This window comes from Lacerta agilis, chromosome 1 (genome assembly GCF_009819535.1).
Source record: "Lacerta agilis isolate rLacAgi1 chromosome 1, rLacAgi1.pri, whole genome shotgun sequence".
Taxonomy (NCBI): Eukaryota; Metazoa; Chordata; class Lepidosauria; order Squamata; family Lacertidae; genus Lacerta; species Lacerta agilis.
The window spans coordinates 118,763,895-118,785,292 of NC_046312.1; the positions used below are offsets into that span (position 1 = coordinate 118,763,895).

At 42.7% G+C, this 21,398-nt stretch overlaps 1 protein-coding gene across 1 annotated transcript in view; it reads right to left on the reverse strand.

Annotated features, from left to right (window-relative positions):
* Positions 1–21,398, reverse strand: part of SLC39A10 (solute carrier family 39 member 10) — a 49,493-nt gene that overhangs the window by 26,570 nt on the left and 1,525 nt on the right. The window lies entirely within an intron of this gene.

Sequence of the window (21,398 nt, forward strand, 5' to 3'; positions counted from 1 at the left end):
ACCCTCATTAGAGGAGGAGAAAATCACAGCTCTCCTTTTATTTAATTAAAAGGTCTAAGGATCAAAGCAGTTTCGACTACAGTAGAAAGCAAAAGTGAGAGTGAGTCATAGCTTTTCTGCTAAATGCCCGTTCATGAGAACACTGCACAATTCCGAGCCCTGAAGTAGCATTATTATTTCAGTACTCCAAAACTAAGATCCTTGCAAATTATACTTTCTCTCTCTCCCTCAGTCTGTCTCACACTCACACTGAAACACTCATAAACTGCATAGGTGTACATACTTACTACAGAAAACAGGCTCTCCCATTCAGCATTTTGAATAGAACGTTTTCAGAGGACCTCTTCTTCAAAACTCAAGATAGCAAAAGACACCCCGGCAACTTACCTGCTCCCATTTTTATAAGCTCAGAATGACGTTCCACTAACCTCAGTGAGGTTTCCATGCTGCCAATATGTAAAGGCTGGAATTTGTTCAAGTGAAGACAGCATCATTTACGAAAAGGTTCAAAGGTTCAAGTTTTGTACAAAGTGTTAAATAATGCCATTCTGGCAGACCCCAGGAACAAACAGCGAATTGTGTGGTTTCCCCCTCCCCCCCCTGGTTCGGTCTCTTTTGTTATCTTAAACATAAGACCAAAAAAATAAAAATAAATTTTCCATATGGAAGAATGGATGCAAAAAAATATATTAACTTTTGGACGACCCTAGGAATTTAGCCACAAGGAAATCCCAAGGAGCTCATGAGGAACAGAGGAGGGTGCCAGCCATAATGCCACCCGTTACTGATTTATAAATACAACTGTTTGTCTAAGAAGCTCCAAACAATGTGGGTATCTTCACAACAATCTTGCGAGGTAGAATTAGCTGAAAAGCAGCAAGGTTTTTCAAGTGGAGATTTCAACCTCCAGCTTCCGCAGACAAACTGGCTGCTCTAAGCTCCAGTCTACAACATGCTCATACGAGACACTATAAATTGTACTGGTGGGTTCTGTTTGCTTTTATAGAAAAGAAAGCAATTGATGCATTTATTGCGACTCACAACTTGCACGTGTTTAACTTGCGCCATCGCAACTGTATGCGCCTTGCAGCCAGCCAGCAGCAACTGCACAAATTAAACGCATGCAAGGCGGAGGAGAGCCTCAAAAACTCTTTGTGCACCAGGTTTTCCCGCCACAGAAGGTCCCTGTAAGCCAGGCATGTCCAACAGGTAGATCGTGATCTACCGGTAGATTACTGGACGTCTGTGGTAGATCACTGGCTCCCCCCAAAGAAGCTAAAAAACTTTGGCTCCCCTAAAAAAAACCCTCAATGTCTTTGCCCTGCACCCCTAAAATGACCTGAACCACCAAAAACAGGGCTTTCCTTCCTAAAAAAAGCTCAATGTCGCTTTCCTCCTCCCTAAAGAAGCTCAACAATTTTTACGTGAACCCCCCCTCCAAAAAAACAGGGGTTTCCTTCCTAAAAAAAAAGCTCAGCAACTTTGACCTGAAACCCCCCCCCCCCAAAAGGGGGTAGATCACTGCCAATTTTTAACTCTGTGAGTAGATCACAGTCTCTTGGAAGTTGGCCACCTCTGCTGTAAGCCAATGGTTCTCAACCTTGGGTCCCCAGAAGCCTACAACTCCCATCAACCCTAGCTAGCATGACTAGTGGTCAGGGATGATGGGAGTTGTAGTCCAACAACATCTGGGGACCCAAGGTTGAGAAAGGCTGCTGTAAGCCCTCAGACTTGCTTGCTAGGCTCTGGTTCAAATTATCTAGGAAAGGATCTGCTGGGACATTTTAATGTATAAAGGCTCTTGCCTTGTAAGGATGGGACTGGGTAACTGTTTAACCTCCCCGCCCCACACAGCTCCCATGAATGATGTGAATGGGCTATTTGTGAATATGGCATAAGACGAATATCATACTAGCAGTATCGCATAAGATGAATATGATACTAGCAGTATGACTTGGGCCTGCCTTAAGTGTACAGGATCAAGTAACAGGGCTGGGTGGAAATCCTCCTTCTGAAGCACATTTCACTCAAAGAGAAAGGAGTAGATGAAGATCACTGCAGGGGAAGGAGGAACATGTATTCCTTTTCTCGCCACTGCTGCCTTCCCTGCCTGTACTTCTCAGCTGGGTCTCCCATCCACTGCAAGGCATGCAACGAAAAGGGACCCAGGAGAGGATATTGAGTCAATGGGTGAAAGCAGAGAACACAAAAGGTGAATTCACCATGGCGTGTGGGTCCCCCAACCCCTGAGCTCAGGGGGAGTCCCAATTTGACCTACGAGGCCTCCCCCCCCCAAGCCTCACTCATGCGCCCAGCACCTGAAATCATGTACTGTATGATGGCAGGTGTGGGGAGGCCAAAGGCCAATCAAGAGCCTTAAAGTGTGCACCTGACTGTTCTCTGGTAAATGGGGCTTGCGTTCAGCACACCTTTTAAAATTCGCCACCAAATGCCAAGTCCTGGTTCAGGAGCTCCCGAGAGCAGCCAACTCCTGCTGAAAGCAGGGTTTCGCACCCGGAACCACTAGCAGCAGAAAGTAAACGCAGGCAATTTTGTGCAGGGGTTCCGTTCCCAGTCCCCATGCACATCAGTGGAACATGCATAAGCATGCTCTGTCCCCATTCCTCCTCCTTCCAGGTCCAAAAGAACCGGCGCGGTGCCAATCAAGAGTGGCGTCTGATTTGTTTCCTTTAAAGCAGGGTGGATAAAAATAAATGATTTTTTAAAAATAATAAAAATAAATCAATCCGATTTCTTTTAAATTTTAAATTGGATTTTTAAAATAAAATGCCTTTGGAGGAAAAATCTTTCTAAAGATAGTTTTCTATTTAAGTTACATTGCAGTCCAAAGACTATTCATCAGGAAATAAGGATTTGTTTTTTAAGTTTTTCATGTGTGCTAAAACTCAGTCTGGTTTTTTTTAATTGTTTAACCACATCAGTTAACAAACATGGATACATATGGTATAATGTTATTGTTTTAGTTAAATAAATGGTTTAAATTGTTATTAAGGAAATGATTATTCTTCTCTTTCCAATAAAGTACAGCAGAAAAGTTGTCCAAATATAAAGTTAACTTATTAAACCTCACAATAATTTCATAATTATCTGTCTATGCATTTCTAATAGTATAACCCATGGGTAGGCAAACTAAGGCCCAGGGGCCGGATCTGGCCCAATTGCCTTCTAAATCCAGCCTGTGGACACTCCAGGAATCAGCTTGTTTTTACACGAGTAGAATTTGTCCTTTTATTTAAAATGCATCTCTGGCTTATTTATGGGGCCTGCCTGGTGTTTTTATAAGAGTAGAATGTGTGCTTTTATTTAAAATTCATCTCTGGCTTATTTGTGGGGCATAGGAATTCGTTATTATTTTTTTCAAAATATAGTCCAGCCCCCCACAAGGTCTGAGGGACAGTTGAAAAAGTCTGCTGACCCCTGGTATAACCAAACCAGTAATTTTTGATATAACTGTAAAAACTACTCTGAAAATTTATTATTCCAAAAATGAAACCTTCATCTGGTTGCAAATATTACGATTATACCAGCAAGAATGAGCCTTTTTGTAAAAAATAAGAATCAAGTCTTACTGACTAGTGATTTAAATTGATTTGATTTAAATCAAATCCAATCTGATGTAAAATTAGGTCAATGGACATCATGGTGACATTAGGACAGTGTTTCTCAATCTTGGACCTCCAGCTCTATTTTTTGTTGTTGTTCAGTCGTTCAGTTGTGTCCGACTCTTCGTGACCCCAAGGACCAGAGCACGCCAGGCACGCCTATCCTTCACTGCCTCTCACAGTTTGGCCAAACTCATGTTAGTAACTTCGAGAACACTGTCCAACCATCTCATCCTCTGCCGTCCCCTTTTTCCTCGTGCCTTCCATCTTTCCCAACATCAGGGTCTTTTCTAGGGAGTCTTCTCTTCTCATGAGCTGGCCAAAGTACTGGAGCCTCAACTTCAGGACCTTTCCTTCCAGTGAGCACTCAGGGCTGATTTCTTTAAGAATGGATAGGTTTGATTTTCTTGCAGTCCACGGGACTCTCAAGAGTCTCCTCCAGCACCATAATTCAAAAGCATCAATTCTTCGGCGATCAGCCTTCTTTATGGTTCAGCTCTATTGCCAGACTACAACTCCCATCATCACTAGTCCTGCTAGGTAGGGATGGTGAGAGTCGTAGTCCAACCACAGCTGGGGACTAGGACTGGGCGATATATCGTCCAAAACTGGTTTGAATCCCATATCCATGATATTGCTTTCATGATTTTTGACCTGGCAATATATCGTGAATCATGATGTATGCAAAAATCACAATCTGGGAAAAATAATGAAGCCAGTCCACGCCTCTACAAAGCTCCATCCTTATTTCAGACACCAAGATGTTTAGCTGGTGATATATAGCATGATGTTGAAAAACAGGTATCATCCAGTCCTACTGGGGACCCAGGTTTGAGAAATACTGCACTCAGTGTTTTGACAGGTAGGCAGCACAGCCTACCTGTCTAAATGGCCCATGTGAGATGGGAAGGAACTAAGGATCCTGGTCCTACTATAGCATGGCCAAGATATGCAAGACTTCTGTTGAAATACAAAGCAGTAAATCTAAGCAAGTGGAACTTAAGGAGCCTGGCAGGTAGTTTTCCACTAACTGTACAAGCACTCTGAAGAGAAGATTCAGTAAAGCCATTTAGTTATAGTGCCAGAGACTTGTCTGCTTCACCCAGAGCTGCTACCCACGTCACGCACATCAATAAGTCCTCAGCAAAGCCGGAAAACATGAAGCGCCTGCCTCATCTGAATTGCTTTAAGCATTAGCAAGAATTCCCCTTGTTGAGATCTTACCCTTGACTCAATTTTGATCCTAAGCCTTTCTGCTAGCTCATGATCGCTTTCATGTGACTATCACATACAGCTGAACTTAAGACCACGCTTGGAAATGTAGTCAAGCATCCCTAATTTCACATTGTACCTTTTCTGCAGGGGACATCGTGCTTGTTACGCAAGTCCCGGTTACCACTTGATGCACCAAATTCACCTCTCGTTCAGCACCATTTCTGAGAACCGGTACCAGACATTTTAACAATCCCGTTGTCTAAAAAGCAATACACTGTTATTCAGTTCTCTGTTGCTTTGGGGGGGGGGGAGAGTGATGCTGCCTTCTAAATATGCAGGAGCAAAATGCAAGCACACTTTCCAATTCTTCATGTTCTCGATTTGTTCCTAGTTAAGTGAGTGGGCAAAAAACCAGCTGCACCAATTCAGAAGTGTATATCTTATGGTAGGTTTGGAGAGCGTTGGTCTCTCCAGATGTTACGGACTTAAAACTTCCGTCAGCCCCAGCAAAGGTTGTAGTTCAGTTCAAGCTGTAGTTCGGCAACATCTGGAGGGCCAAAGGTTCCTCACACCTGTCTTGCAGAAGTAACATCTGGATTTCCCTGCTCAAACATACACTCCTCTCCTATTCCTATATAGCGCAAACCTGCTTCTTATATTCTCCTCCGTTTTCTTTCTTTCTCTTGCAATGAGGGAATACTCACACACTACATTTTTGTTTGCTGTACACCATAGGTTGTTTTTTTTTTAAGCCATGCCATCTGGAATTTTTAAGGCACTTGGAAACAGCAAGGCCAAAGTGCAGCCCCTCTCGGAAGACTGGAGAAGGGACCCACATAAGAATATTAGGGGGGCAGACAGGGGGAGCGTGGCTTTGTTTTTTTACAATCTTCAGAGGAGGACCAGACCATATGAAAAATGAACGCAAGATTTTGGCTGGAGTTATTTTGTACTCAGGGTGTGATGGCAGTGCCAGTGGGGGTAGGAGACAGAAGGAATCTACAGTACACCAAACTTATCCAAGAAAGTGACATACTTAAAAGGTTATATAAAATGGTATTGCTCTCTTGTGCAGCTATTTTTAGTTGCCAGTACAGAATCAGGAAATGGTAGTTACTCTGGAATAATGTGCCCGAAATACATTGATTTGGGGTGCTCCTTTTATTTTTGATACCTTCGTTTTGGAATGGTTCGCTGCTTCCATTTTTCAAAAGGCCACGAAAGACACCTGAAATAACCCAAGGGAATCAAAATAGCAGCAAAAAAGTGGGAAACCACCACATTGTGCTTTAATTTTTTGTGCTGATAATATACACAAATCATTTTCAGCTTTTTTAATCTTGTAAAAAAAGGAGGGGACGACGCATAAGCATTCTGTTGCTGTGCCCATAACCTAGGTTTAAGGGGCCATATGGCGAATAGCTTTTATATCTCAGTTTCTAACACTGGTTAGTGGTGGTCGCGACTTGGCCTAAGAATGTTACGGCTGCCTTCTGCGTTTTCTAGCATCCAGAATCAATGCGAACAGGAAGAAGGATGATGGCTTGGTCGCATCTAACACCAAGGCCTTAAGTTGGTTTCACACCTGCAACCATAAACTTATCCACAGCAGGAGAAATAAAACAAACACCATGTAAAAAACATTTAAAATAGGGCACACCAACCTGCAAGGGAGTGCATTTGGCAAACATCTGGCAACCTCCCCCACCCCACAGCTACTTCTATCTCACAGCAGAAAACTTCCAGGCATCCTTATCTTTCCCCCTGCAGATAAAAGGACCTGGGAGGTGACTATTCTTAGTGGGGAAATGGCTCAAGGGGGATAAAGTAGGATGCTCCCCTCCCCTCTCTTCAATTTGCAGCCTCTAGGAACTCAGTTCTATAAAAGCAAAGGTAAAGGGACCCGTGACCATTAGGTCTAGTCGTGTCCGACTCTGGGGTTGCGGCACTCGTCTTGCTTTATTGGCCAAGGGAGCCGGCGTACAGCTTCGGGGTCATGTGGCCAGCATGACAAAGCCACTTCTGGCAAACCAGAGCAGCGCGCGGAAACGCCGTTTACCTTCCCGCCAGAGCGGTACCTATTTATCTACTTGCACTGATGTGCTTTTGAACTGCTAGGTTGGCAGGAGCAGGGACCGAGCAACAGGAGCTCACCCCGTCGCGGGGATTCGAACCGCCGACCTACTGATCGGCAAGCCCTAGGCTCAGTGGTTTAACCCACAGCGCCACCCACAGCGCCACCCCTAAAAAGAACCACGGAGCACAATGCGGCATGTATAGTTTCATCCCTAGAAAAGTGGAAGACATCATGCAGCCAATCAAATTTGGTTCCGTGCTAACATCAGAAGTCTACCAAAACTATTCAGAGTTAGACCACAGTCCATAAACCTCATTTGCCCTCAGTGAAATTGTTATGCAACCAAATCAACGTTTCTGGCAAACTAAAGGATGGTTTGGCGCAGCATAAAAGCAGCAGCCTATCAGGGTGGAAGTGCAATGAACTGTTCGCACATTGGCTATCATTTGACAGCTGCTTCCTCTCAGTTATTGCCCTGTATATTTTAGAAACAGGCCTTTTGCAGTGCATCAGACAAGGGCTGCTTTGCTGACTTCAGGTTGCAAGTTATATAAACTGTAACTGCTAAGTAAGGTTTTGTCAGGTGATAAAAGATGAATTATGGAGACTCTGCAGGTTTTCATGGAGAGTTAACGGAAACTTGCCAGGAGTGAGTAATATTGTAAACATTCTGAACAACCAGTTCTAACACAACATATGGCTTTTATGGAATAATTATTCTTAAACTGACTCTCATGAATGCAAGCCAGACACAACATGAATCTGCAGTTCTTTCCACTGATCTATCCTGAAGGGAGAAGGGTCTCTGGTAGTTGCACCCTTGCACAGAACAATGTTTTTTGGGGAGATGTTATCATGCTAAGAATATATACAATGTAATGCACATATGATGTGCATGCATATGTGGGTTTGGTTGAAGTAACATTCAAGTTCAGTTTTCTTTTTAACAAACATATGGGCGATTTTGCCTCCGAACTGGGAAACGGTGGTTACTAGGATAGGAACAAACCAGGATGTGAAACTGTACTATGAACTTGGTTTGAAATCCCGATTTGTTTCGAACCTGTTGTAATAGGAAACAATGGTTAATTAATCAAAAAAAGTATTTCATTACAGTGCAACAAGAAAGTCCTGATTAATAAGCTGAGATAAGTTACATCCAAACGAGGCCAAATCCATTAACTCAAGGTCAAGCAGTGAAATTTATTGGTAGTAGGGTTGGGACAGACAGAAGGAAGTAATTCCGCACTCAATGAGTAACTTGCAGAACTCACTGGCAGAAAATAGATGTGGTGGTCAGTAGTTTAAATAGCTTTTAAATAAGGACAGAAGTTAAGAAGATTAAGAACAGCCCTGCTGAATCATTTAGTCCAGTATTCCATTCTCACGGTGGCTAACCAGATCCCTACGGCAGGTTCATAAGCAGGACATGAGTGCAATAGTTCTGTTATGGAAGATTGAGCTATGAATTAAGCATGCATGCATTAACAGCTAGAAGTGGAACTCCATGTTCACAGGGTCTGTACTTCAGATGCTGGAGACATCAAAAGAATCATCCCCACTAGGCAAGGCTTATAAGCATCCCAAGGTGCCTGGATATTTTGTTTTGGCACCCACAACCTAGGTCCCAGGAGCCATATGGCTCCTAGCACTCCTATCCCAGTTTCTAACACTGCCCAAGGGCTGCCAACAGGGTGAGAGGCTAGATAAGTCTTAGGCAGAATGTGTGATATTATAGGAGTATGGAGCATTGAGCGACAACTGCATTATATCCTCCGTCTGGATAGAATATGAAGTGCGATTACAGCTGTCTTATGTGACTCTGCCAACCTGTTTCAACCAAATTAAATGGCTCTTTCAGCACCACTCTCATTTGAAGGGGTCCAGTCCCTACTGCTGACATTATGTGCACATTTAAGGAATCCAAGCCACCAGACCCGTTTCTCTTTATAAGTAGGAAGCCCCTGCTACAGAAGAACATATTGTATACTGTCTTCCAACTGTGGGTGAAAATCACAATGACCAACACTTCTAATGTGCCCTGCACTGTTATTTTTACATACTCCCCATCTCAAAGTCCACAGTACTGTATTCCTTGGCCCAGTTCATCTACATCTGATTTTGCTGAATTTAAGGGGTCCTCCATTCTAATTTCCCTGTAAGAAACAGACCAAGAAACTATTGAGTTAAACAGCCCAGTACACGATTGTTTAAAGTGGTTTCCAAACTGAAGGGTAGCTTTAAAAAAAGAAGAAGAAGAACAAACCAATATACAGTAGGACCTTGGGTGTTGAACCGTTTGGCTCCCGAACAAATCGGCTCCCGAATGCAGCAAACCTGGAAATAAGTGTTCCAGTTTGTGAACTTTTTTTGGAAGTCAAACGTCCGACGTGGCTTCCAGTTGAGTGCAGGAAGGTTCTGCAGCAAATCGGAAGCCGCGCCTTGGTTTCCGAATGGTTACAGGAGTCGAATGGACTCCCGGAACAGATTAAGTTTGACAACCAAGGTGCCACTGTATTACTAAATGAGCTGTTATCATCAATCATATTAGGGCAGAGAAGAGACTGGCTAATGGTGTCTTCCCAACTAATGAAAGATGGGGATGTATTTGTTCTTCTTTTAAAAACAATGCCTCTTTTTTCTGACTCTTATCAATATCTAGACCTGGTTACTGAAGCAACTGCACTTCCTAAAAGTCTCTCAACACACATTTAAGCACACTTGAGCTACTCTTACAAGAAGCAGAGTCAGACCCATGAAAACGCCATCACAAAACCAGCTCGGGTACAAGGGGCCAATTTAATGATGATGTTGGCAAACGACATTCCAGAACTGCCCTTCTTGATCCCAAATCAGATTATATCCTTGCTGAACAGAAGCAGCGCTTCAAAGTTTCTTGGTCGGTTCCCTACTGTAAAAGCAGAGATAGGAGAAAAGGGATGTGCATGTAAACTTGGGAAGTAAGTCTCACTGACCTCAGCGGTATTTGCTTGCAAGTAAACATTTGCATGAGATGCCAGCGTAAACGAAACAGCATTCCTAATAACACAAAAGGTTCTGTTCCAATACGCTTTCGCTAAAACAGCAAAGCCTGAACTCGTGCCAACCTCTGTTGTGTTTACAGGTTAAAGAAGTACATGGAAAGCCGAAGCTGCACTAAAAACAACACAAGATCAGGAGCTCTTTGGGAGCTTCTCTCCCTCCCTCGCTCCGTCTCTCTTTACAGGAGGGTCATCAACTCTGAAAGACTTACAGTTGCTGTTCCACAAGAGGAATATAGGTCAGGGCCCAAAGAACTGTTGGAGCTAATTCCATAAACTTAAGAGGACTAGGTGTATGGGGTGGGGGTGGGAGAGATGTCGCATGGCAAAGTGGCTGGAGAATTTCCAAAGACTTTTGTCATTTATCTTCTCAAGATGAGGAAGTCCCATTAATGAGTCAGATCCAATTACTAAAGTTTCTGTTTGCACATTCAAAATGTTTTATTCATTCATACAGGGAATGCTATGTCATAACCACCTGGGATAAAATAACCTTTCTTTACTCTTGTCTCGCAAGAACTAACTGTGCCTGGGGATCTGATCTGACCATACGACCCTGGTCTTGGTGACTGTATTAGGCTGTATTTTGCATAGTATCATAGAATAGTAGAGTTGGAAGGGACCACGAGGGTCAACCAATCCAACCCCTGCAATGCAGGAATCTTTTGCCCAGAGTGGGACTTGAACCCAGAGCACTGGGTTTAAGAGTCTTATGCTCTACTGACTGAGCTATCCCAGGAATGATGTTGGATTGCTAATTTTAATAATATGGGATTGATTCACTGAGATGTTTTTAAGTGTTCTCTATCGTATTTTTTACATGAACCGCCTTGGGTGGAATTTTATCCTTGAAAGGTGGTATAGAAATTATTTCATTCAAAGAGTAAAAGTAAATAATTAATCTAATACAAAACACACTCCTTACTTTGGTTAAAGGTAAAGGTAAAGGTACCCCTGACCATCAGGTCCAGTCGTGTCCGACTCTGGGGTTGCGGTGCTCATCTCGCTCTATAGGCCGAGGGAGCCGGCGTTTGTCCACAGCCAGCTTCCGGGTCATGTGGCCAGCATGACAAAGCCACTTCTCGCCGTTTACCTTCCCACTGGAGCGGTGCCTATTTATCTACTTGCACTTTGACATGCTTTCAAACTGCTAGATGGGCAGGAGCTGGGACCGAGCAACGGGAGCTCACCCCATGGCAGGGATTCGAACTGCTGACCTTCCGATCAGCAAGCCCTATGCTCTGTGGTTTAACCCACAGCGCCACCTGAGTCCCTTTGGTTACTTTGGTTAGGTATGGACACAGATTTGTCTGTTCAGGAGAGGAAGGCCGCTCTGCATGCAGAAATGGCATTTTCTGACAGTGCAAAAAAAGAAAAAAGAAAGGCAGATGTTTTCAAACATTTTGGGGTCCACGGCTCCCTTGACCAACTACCTTTTTCTGCAGCACCCTTGTGGGACTCAGCTCAGTTATGTCATCGTTTGCCTGTGGCTGCCATCCCTGGTCTCTGAGCTGCCCCTCTGCCCCCAAGAGGGGTGCCAAAGACACACTGCTCCACAGGGGCCTGGGAAGCACCTCCTGGCCAGCCCCAGAGGCACCATTCGCCTGGGGAGCTTGTAGCCAGGGCTGCTGCAACAAACAGCTGTGCAAGCCTTTGGCAGGCAGAGACACAAGAGGGCATCAGAGGAGGGAGGAAGGAAGGAAAGAAAGAGGGACAGAGGCCAATGTTGCCTGCAGCACCCGGACCATCATTCAAGGCACCCCAGGGTGCCACGGCACACTGGTTGAAAACTGCAAGGCAGTCATGTAAATAAGCTCACAAACCCACTCAATTAAAGTCTTAATTCTCCATGCAAAGAAAAAACAGTATCTGACCTTCAAGTGCACAAAATTAAAGGCAGATACAAAAAGTCTCTAAGCGGATGTAGTGGTGTAGTGAAAAAGGCATTTGGGATGTACAACAGGAGATATCGATTGTGTTGCTTAGATAGTATAATTCCTGCATTTGATTGCAAACCAACTTGCTTTAATTGTCACAGTAACAGACCAGTATGCATTTTTGCTCAAGAAATGCATGGACTACACCACGGGAAACTTGTTATAAATGTTATTCCCACTATCCCCACCTGCTGATTTAAGGCTGCAATCCTGTACCCACTTACCTGGGAGTAAGCCCCAGTGAACTCAGTGGGACCTTAGTAGATATATATGGATATGGATTTGAAAACTTTATTAGATCAAAGATAAAATTATACTTCGTTATGTGTTACTCCATCTCTATGCCTACATTTTAAAACTCCTTTTAAAACTGGTAGTAGTGAGCAAAGTAGTAAAACAGAAATAAACAAAAACAGAAATAAACAAAGCAAAACCTGCTTTCACTTCCCAATTGAGTTATTTTAATATAATTTAAATGGGTATTTCTATTAACACATTCTGTATTTACTGCATTCTGACCACATCCATTACCTAATTAGACTATTACAACTTTTAAGTAAGAAGTGCCACATTTCTGTGTATTAGCACTACATGTACCACAACATTATCCTTTTGAAAAAGCAACATGTTTACGTCTGTCCATAAGTAAACTAAATAGTTTAGTTTTGTTACATTTTGAAATGTTTTACTCACGGTTTTTCGCAAATAGTTCGAACTCGAATTCTGCACAGAATATGCAGCCGTTTGAATAAATCAATGCACTTATCTATCCTTTTCCCTCAACTCATCCCACTAAGAGCATTTGTCCGCTTTAATTCTTAACAATGCGAACCCCTTCACAAATTCTTCGCAGTATTATTCAAGCATATCATGTGCTTGGAGAAGGGTTTTTTTGCCTGAAGTCACCACACACAAACCAATGAACTCATGTAACTTCACACTTCTATGATTAAAGAGTATAATTCATTGAACATGTATTTTACATGATTGGCCGGATTCAACTAAACTGTTGAGGTCAACTATCACCTCAGCATAATGCTGTATTCCACCCAGTAAGTTATGGGCATTAATGCTCCACAATCAGGGTTAGAAACTCTCGAATCAGAAAATGGCACCTTAAACCTAGGTTACCACAGTGGTATGTCTAGACTAGGGCTGGGTGATATACTGATATATCATCCAAAACCACTTTGAAATCCATATTGTGATACTGGTCTCATAATTTTTTGATCTGGCGATATACCGCAAAATGAACCATGGAAAGAGAAGAAGGGAAGTCATTGATATCTTAAGGATGCAAAATGAGTACCTTAAATTGTAAAACAGAAACGACTGAACAACAACAATACAAAAAGAAAAAATCAAGCCCTCTCCTATCTACACAGCCCAGCCCTAGGTCCCATGTCTCAGTTACACACTGAAATCAGTGTTCAAAATTAGCTAGGCACCAGGCGCATTTTGCACCTAGCTATTGGCCACTTGTGACCAAGTGAAGATGCCTGGGCGCCAGGATGGGACCTTAACATCTCCACCATCTGGTTGGCTGGCGCACAACAGCATTTATTTATATTTTTGCTGCCTTGCTATGGCGCAAGTCAGATTTTACTTAGAGCTGACAATATACACAATTCATTTTCAGCTTTGTAATTTGTTTCTTAAGTGCCTAAACATTCTGTTAGTGAGCCTGAAATCTAGTTTTAAGGGGTCATATGGCAAATAACTTTTATATCTCAGTTTCTAACACGGACTGAAATGTAACCAAAGTGGCACAGATAGACATATAAGGTTGTGTCCTGTGCCCCATTCCTGTTCCAAGATTAACGAAGTCACAGCATCATATCCATTGCAGAATCAAGATTTTAAAAATCCAAAGTTAGGATCAAGTATATTTCCTAGTTAATAATGCTATATATGGGAGTCCAATATATTCTGATTTTATCTTAAATGAAAAAAGGACAGGATAACTTTGGGGCCAAGTTTTTCCTTCTTTGATTCAAAGCCAACCACCTTATAAAATACGTTTAAATTACACATTTCAATGAGAAACTGGCATAGCATCCCACAAATCCTTAAAAGACGTCGGAATGTGTAAATACCTAAAATACTGCTTAACACAGGACAATTATGGTCCTGAATGCATAGCTGTCAACTTTCCCTTTTTTTGCGGGAAATTCCTTTATTCCAGCGCCGTTTCCCCTTGCAAAAAAAGGGAAAGTTGACAGCTATGGCCGTTTCCCAATGCAAAAAAAAAGGAAGGTTGACAGCTCTGCCTGAATGCCTTAACTTGCTGCGTTCCACCTCTTCGCGCTAAGATCCAAAATACAAAGTTGAATGAGACGTTTGACATAGCAGAAGACGAGATTAAAATTATAAATGTTCACTTACACCCCCATAATTGCATCCAGGGAGGCAAGCCTTTATGTTTTATAGCTTGTCTTTGCCTGAAGATAGTGCAAGTGGATATATTTCGCCGCCAAAAGCTGTATGCTTAGAAGTAGTGAGATGAGCTTCATGGCTGAGTACTCATTTTCCCCATCTCCAAAGCTGATGCCACACAGGATTTCATTGCAAGTTCTGGATATCCTCTAGGATTTTCAGTATGTTAAATTTAATATGCAGAATCTGAATTTTCTAAGGAGCCCAAACCTGTTAATATTTAGCAATTATGGGAAATATTGCAATTACAGAAATATATACTGGGCACCTGTTCTTCCTTTCTAATCTCCAATTTTTCACGATCCTACTAACATTACTTTATCCTCACCTTCCTTCCTCTTCAAGTCAATAAACTTTCAAAGAAATTTTTAAACATTCAATTGCCATAAACAAATTTGTATGTTTAATGCAGCTTGACTAAAAATCTGAATAAAGGTAAAGGGACCCCTGACCATCAGGTCCAGTCCTGTCCGACTCTGGGGTTGCGGCGCTCATCTCGCTCTATAGGCCAAGGGAGCCGGCATTTGTCCACAGAAATCTTCCGGGTCATGTGGCCAGCATGACAAAGCTGCTTCTGGCGAACCAGAGCAGCGCACGGAAACGCCGTTTACCTTCCCGCTGGAGCGGTCCCTATTTATCTATTTGCACTTTGATGTGCTTTCGAACTGCTAGGTGGGCAGGAGCAGGGACCGAGCAACGGGAGCTCACCCCGTGGCAGGGATTCGAACCGCCGACCTTCTGATCAGCAAGCCCTAGACTCTGTGGTTTAACCCACAGCGCCACCTGGGTCCCTCTAAAATCTGAATACATGTATGTTAAAAATAAACTTGGTAGGTGTTCTAGATGACTACTGTTTATAAAGATATGTCTTATAAAACAGCCTACCGCAACCTGCTATCTACCAGATTATGATGGACTACAAATCCCATCCTCCCTGACCATTGGTCACGCTGGCAGGGCTGATGGGAGTTGTGGTCCAACAACATCTAGGACAGCGCCGGATCTCAAAACAATGGCCACATGCACCTACATGTAGTGTAGTACCAGATAACAGTAGAAGTGAAGAAGTGTTTGGATTTGATATCCCGCTTTTCACTACCCGAAGGAGTCTCAAAGAGGCTAACATTCTCCCTTCCCTTCTTCCCCCACAACAAACACTCTGCGAGGTGAGTGGGGCTGAGAGACTTCAAAGAAGTGTGACTAGCCCAAGGTCACCCAGCAGCTGCATGTGGAGGAGCGGAGACACGAACCCGGTTCCCCAGATTACGAGTCCACCACTCTTAACCACTACACCACACTGGCTCTCTCAGATAACAGCAACATATACTTGTTTCTATGGGAGCATATTCAATAACAGACAAGGTATCTGTATAGGCTGCGAGCCCCAGGTATTTTTGCCATAGCCTTTGCCAGCCCTGTTCCAAGCAGGGCTTGCTTGTGCGAACTAACAAACTACTTGGAAAACACACATACACAAAACCTTATAAAAGCATGTCATTGATTTGTGCGTGCCACAGGCATTTGCTACTAGGAATCTTGGGACAGCGGAGATTCCCAAGCACTCCATAAATAGATGTGATCACAACCACCGTATTCAGTGCTGAAGGGCATCAACAGTCTCAAGGTTTTTAAAAGATGAAAGTATTTGCATTAGAAACGACTCGGCTTCTAAGAAGAAAAACCAATGCGAGTTTTCAGGAAATGGGATGATGCTCAAATACCATTAAATATGTATTCTAAAGGCTCGTCATTTCAGTTTCTTCCAATTCAATTGCAAATTTACAGCAACTAAAGCTGAGCCCCGTCTCAATTCCATTAAAAAAAAATAAAGACAGAAGGTAGCATATCATCTTGCTTGCACATTTAGTATGGGTACAGACATAATGTAGCAGGAATGTCAGCAGGCATAACAAAGAGACACAACTGTGTTAAAATTAGACTGACATCAGCAACCTAAGGCTGAAATCCTATGCAGTCAACTGGGAGTTGAGTCCCACTGAACTCAGTGGGTCTCCCTTACAGGTAGATGTTAAAGAACGGCAGTAAGCCAGATTGGTGGGGCAAAACAACTTATTAACTAATTTTATCATTTACTTGTCGTAAATTCTTGCTTAGCTTAAGATGCACTACGACTGATTGAAATACGCATGCACATCACTCCAATTTCAAGCTGAACATGTGTACTCCTGCCACTGAATAGCACTGTGCTTAAGGCAAGCAGATGTTAAAGCACAATGGCTGTTTCATACAAACGAGTCATTGCTCCACATCACAAGTCCTATTGTCCATCATACATACACAAATTTCATCTAGATGTCTGATCACTTCCAAATTGACATGATGTTTCTGTCCTCTCACACTAGCTGCATTAGGGTATCCTGTGGTAAATCATAATTAATAGGTTTTCAAAGCCTGAGCTGATCATTCCTGCTTCCTTCCTGTTAGCACTGGAGAAAAACAAACCATGTTCCCCGACTTACAGGTAAGTGTTATGTTTGAACCAGAGCGAATTATAATTTGTTTCACTCAAAACAAGCCATGATCTGTAGTTAAGTTCTTTTGGCTTAACTCATTGAGGCTTTTTTAAATTTGGTGGTAGTGAAATAAAGGGATGCAGGTGGCACTGTAGTCTAAACCACAGAGCCTAGGGCTTGCCGATCAGAAGGTCAGCGGTCCGAATCCCCGCAACGGCGTGAGCTCCTATTGCTTGGTCCCTGCTCCTGCCAACCTATCAATCTGACAGCACATCCTCAAAGTGCAAGTAGATAAATAGGTACCGTTCTGGCGGAAAGGTAAACAGCGTTTCCGTGTGCTGCTCTGGTTCGCCAGAAGCGGCTTAGTCATGCTGGCCACATGACCCGGAAGCTGTACGCCGGCTCCTTTGGCCAATAAAGCGAGATGAACGCCGCAACCCCAGAGTTGTCCGCAACTGGACCTAATGGTCAGGGGTCACTTTACCTTTAGTGAAATAAACCACAATTCCTGATGCTAAGCCAAGAAATGTTGTCCCCACCCCCCAGCACTAGTGGGAGGAGTGAAATGAGTGGGGGCGCAGAGAGTGTATGTCCACGTCTTGCTTTTTCTTTTTGCTAGCTTTTTAAATTATAAATCATTTTGGAAACAAGATACATAAAATGGGATCAAGTCATTCCTGGGCTCCTTTCGGAAGAAGGGCAGGATGAAAACCACAGAAATCAACAAGCAGTTCCAAATAACTGACTTAATACATAGCTGTAATGTAGGCTCCAATGACACAGCCATTTACTTATGTACAGTGGCTGGAATCCAGAGTTCTATGCATATGCCAAACAGCTTTCATGCATGTACCACATTCTCTGAATTTCTCATTATAATTGCAGGTGTCCTTTGATTTTAAGAGGATTGCAAGTGCAGTGGAAGAAGGGGCCTAAGTCCTCCAGAATACAGATATAACCTAGATCCATAGTATTTGGATCTCAGGCCCACCCCTTTTTAAACAGTATTACTGCTTTGTTGCCATAGTAAGAGCATCATTATTTTTTATGTACATCATCAATGTACATGGTGCTTTACAGCTCCATAAACAAAGCGGTCCTGTGCCATCTAGGTAAAAGTTTCTGCATTATAAATGAAGGCTTGCTGATTATCTAAATCAGCAGCCATTAAACTTGCTATTAGGAACAGTACAAATAATAGTTAATTTCGCCCACCTTGGTTTTAAGATTAACAAATCTGAAACACAGAACATTATGGATCCTTAGAACTGTGGTTAGCATTTTACATGAAGTATTTTCCCTTCCTTCCAGTAGCACCTTAGAGACCAACTAAGTTTGTTCTTGGTATGAGCTTTCGTGTGCATGCACACTTCTTCAGATACACAGGTGCTACTGGAAGGATTTTTTGATTTTATATTTTTTTTGACTATGGCAGACCAACATGGCTACCTACCTGTAACTATTTTCACATCTTTAATATACTTTTCCGATATATGCAGACACTGGGTAGCTTCCAGAACAGTTTATTGAGCACTCATCCTGACTGCTTTTGTACAGTTTGCAGAGAAATTAGACACCAATTATTTACTGAGCATGGGACGCGGGTGGCACTGTGGGTTAAACCACAGAGCCTAGGGCTTGACGATTGGAAGGTCAGCGGTTCGAATCCCCGCGACGGGGTGAGCTGCCGTTGCTTGGTCCCTGCTCCTGCCAACCTAGCTGTTTGAAAGCACACAGTGCAAGTAGATAAATAGGTACTACTCCGACAGGAAGGTAAACGGCGTTTTCGTGCATTGCTCTGGTTTGCCAGAAGCAGCTTAGTCATGCTGGCTACATGACCTGGAAGCTGTACGCCGGCTCCCTCGGCCAATAAAGTGAGACGAGCACTGCAACCCGTCGTCCGTGACTAGACCTAATGGTCAGGGGTCCCTTTACCTTTATTTACTGAGCACTTATTCTGACTTTTTTTTTTTTTTTGCAGGGAGGTTACATGACATTGTGTCAAATGTTATTCCCCACTTCCATCACACTTCCTCATCCTAACAAGTCCGCTTTTTAAGTACTAGGTTTGTTGCTCAAGAGCTCCAAAATCAACTTTTATTGTACCACCAGATCCTGCTGGTATGGGACTGAATCCCAGCTGAAAATAGTAAGCTTGTAAGTGCCCCAGGTAGCTATAACTTGGCCTGTGATTCAATACTTACCTTCTCACCTAGGAAGAGTAATAATGGTTTGGGGTCCAGTACCCAAGTAGCAAGCAATCTGAACCTAAGCTTTCCCTATATCTCAGGAGTGGGGCCATTTGTTCCATGAGGTTATTTCCCAAAACTATGACCACCTGTCCACACCTGATGTCCTATGTGACTGTTAGGTATAAAGGGCAGGTAGGGATGTGGCCATCAGTGCATAATTGGGAGCCTTAAAATATATTCACCAACTGAGCCCTGGTAAGGAGGCAGTCAAGTGATTGGCAGTTAAGAGTTTTCCAGGAGAAACACTGCTGCACAGCCTATCCCAGCAGAAAGCAGAGCTTCAAAGCCACACTTTTTAGCAGACTGGTGGTAACTTCAAGCCCAAGAAAAATTGGCCACCTGATGACATAGTGATCAGTAGGATGACACACACCACACACCATTCAAAATGGCCCGCTGTGGCTGGCAGGTAGTGGGATCTAGGAACTGGTTCACTGGTTCAGTTCCACACCCGTACTATATAGCTTATGCAAGAGGAACCTGAACTATGGGTGCATTTCTCTAGATTATTTTTCTAGCAGCAAAGAGCCAGGAACCCTTTGAGGATTAGAAGCTTGGCCTAAGTACATTCATTATCAGTGCTGCATAAATATGTTCTGGGTCCTCATCTTTTAGCCATAATAGTCAGGACAACGTGCTCTGAGGCAGAGGGAACAAGCCAAGTGCTCAGCAGTGAAAAAGGCAATGGTAGGAATGAAGGGCAAGGTTAGGCAAGAAGGGCACGAAATGGCAACTACTGCCAAACTCCCTAAAAATAAAGTCTACAAAATGTGCAAGGCTGCTTTGGGAAATGTATGTGCTCTCCTGAACCATGAAAAATCAATATGCAGTACAGAGGTGTATGCAAATTTCCCGAGCCAGTTCAACCTATTCTTTCATGTCCAGCATAGTAACACAGTCTGCCCAAAGACCTACATCATAAAATGTCAAGATTAAACTCAGTACAAAGAGGCACAATTAAACTTTTTATTCAGGAAAAAGTTATGAAAAAAAGGAACAGAAGATGCCCAGATGGTAGAACACTGCCCACAAATCACATTTGTTTGTTAATGTGCTTTTATTAAGCAAACAGCTTGCTGAAGCTATTACAGAAATCTCTTTAGTACAATGTTGTGCAGCCTGCTCCTACTCAGGGTTACCTAGAAGTAACTCACTGTGTTCAATGACAGGGCGATTTAGGATGCAATCCTACACTTATCTGGGAAAAGGTCCAATTAATTAGCTGACAATCTAATGAACACTTACATTAAGATTTACCTCCAAGAACTTACAGGATCAGGCAGTGTATACTTTGGGATTAGAACAGTTTGTACTAGCACCTTAACTTCCACTTCACATTCCCCCCAACCTCCAAATCAATATTCATTAGTACATCAAATATTACTTGTCTAGTAAGATTTATGCTACAATCCATCTACAATCTAGAATATGTAATTTGTAGCTCAATTTTGAAAACCAAGTCTGGACTAATTTCTAAAAAGGCCTAGCTACAGAAGGCAGAAAGTAACCTATTAAAAACTCTTCCTGACCCTGACTGGTACATTTAACAAATCATAGAGAAAATTTTCTCTTTTTTTGCTGCCAAGTGCAATATAACAGCATCAAATGCAGCCAGCACTGCAGGACTTGACAAAGACACCCCACTTTATACATTTTTAAAGATCTACTTAAATTTCTTCCCTATGTTAATAGTTCAAAATCACACATATACGAGCAGCTGCTGTACTGACAAGGGGAGTTTTGTTTTTAACAGCACATGTTGGTATACGCAATCAATTGTATTGTATTGACACTTTTTTTAAAGTGCCACTGTTGGTATGCCACTTTTGTTTATTAAAAAGATGTCAGCTGCATCCCTGAACACCACAGTCCTGTTATGTCATTGCAATATTTTGCTCTACCAAAACAAGCCACAGCCTACTTTCCATCTGCAGCAACTTGATCACAGATGCCACAATTCATCCAAGGAGAAGCAGCTACCCTTGCTGGGATTGGGAACAAACATGCACTCAAATGAAGTTAGTCTACTTGCACTGCACTATTTGAATCAGGATTCTTGTGCGACTAACCACACATTAAATACACTACTAGAGTGGGACTGGAACCAGTTGTCCTTTTTAACACTAGTCTTTTCACCACATCCAGGTTAGGGCACCATATTTTGTGGTTTTATATTTTGATTTTGTTCTGAGAACCGCCGAGACCTCCAGGTGTAGGGCAGTATATAAATTCAAATAATAATAATAATAATAACTACTGAGGCTCATTTTCTAACACCAAGTTCATTCTTCCCGATCAGTGCTGCTGCAGTTTAGAAATATCCTTATGACGATTTATTTCAGC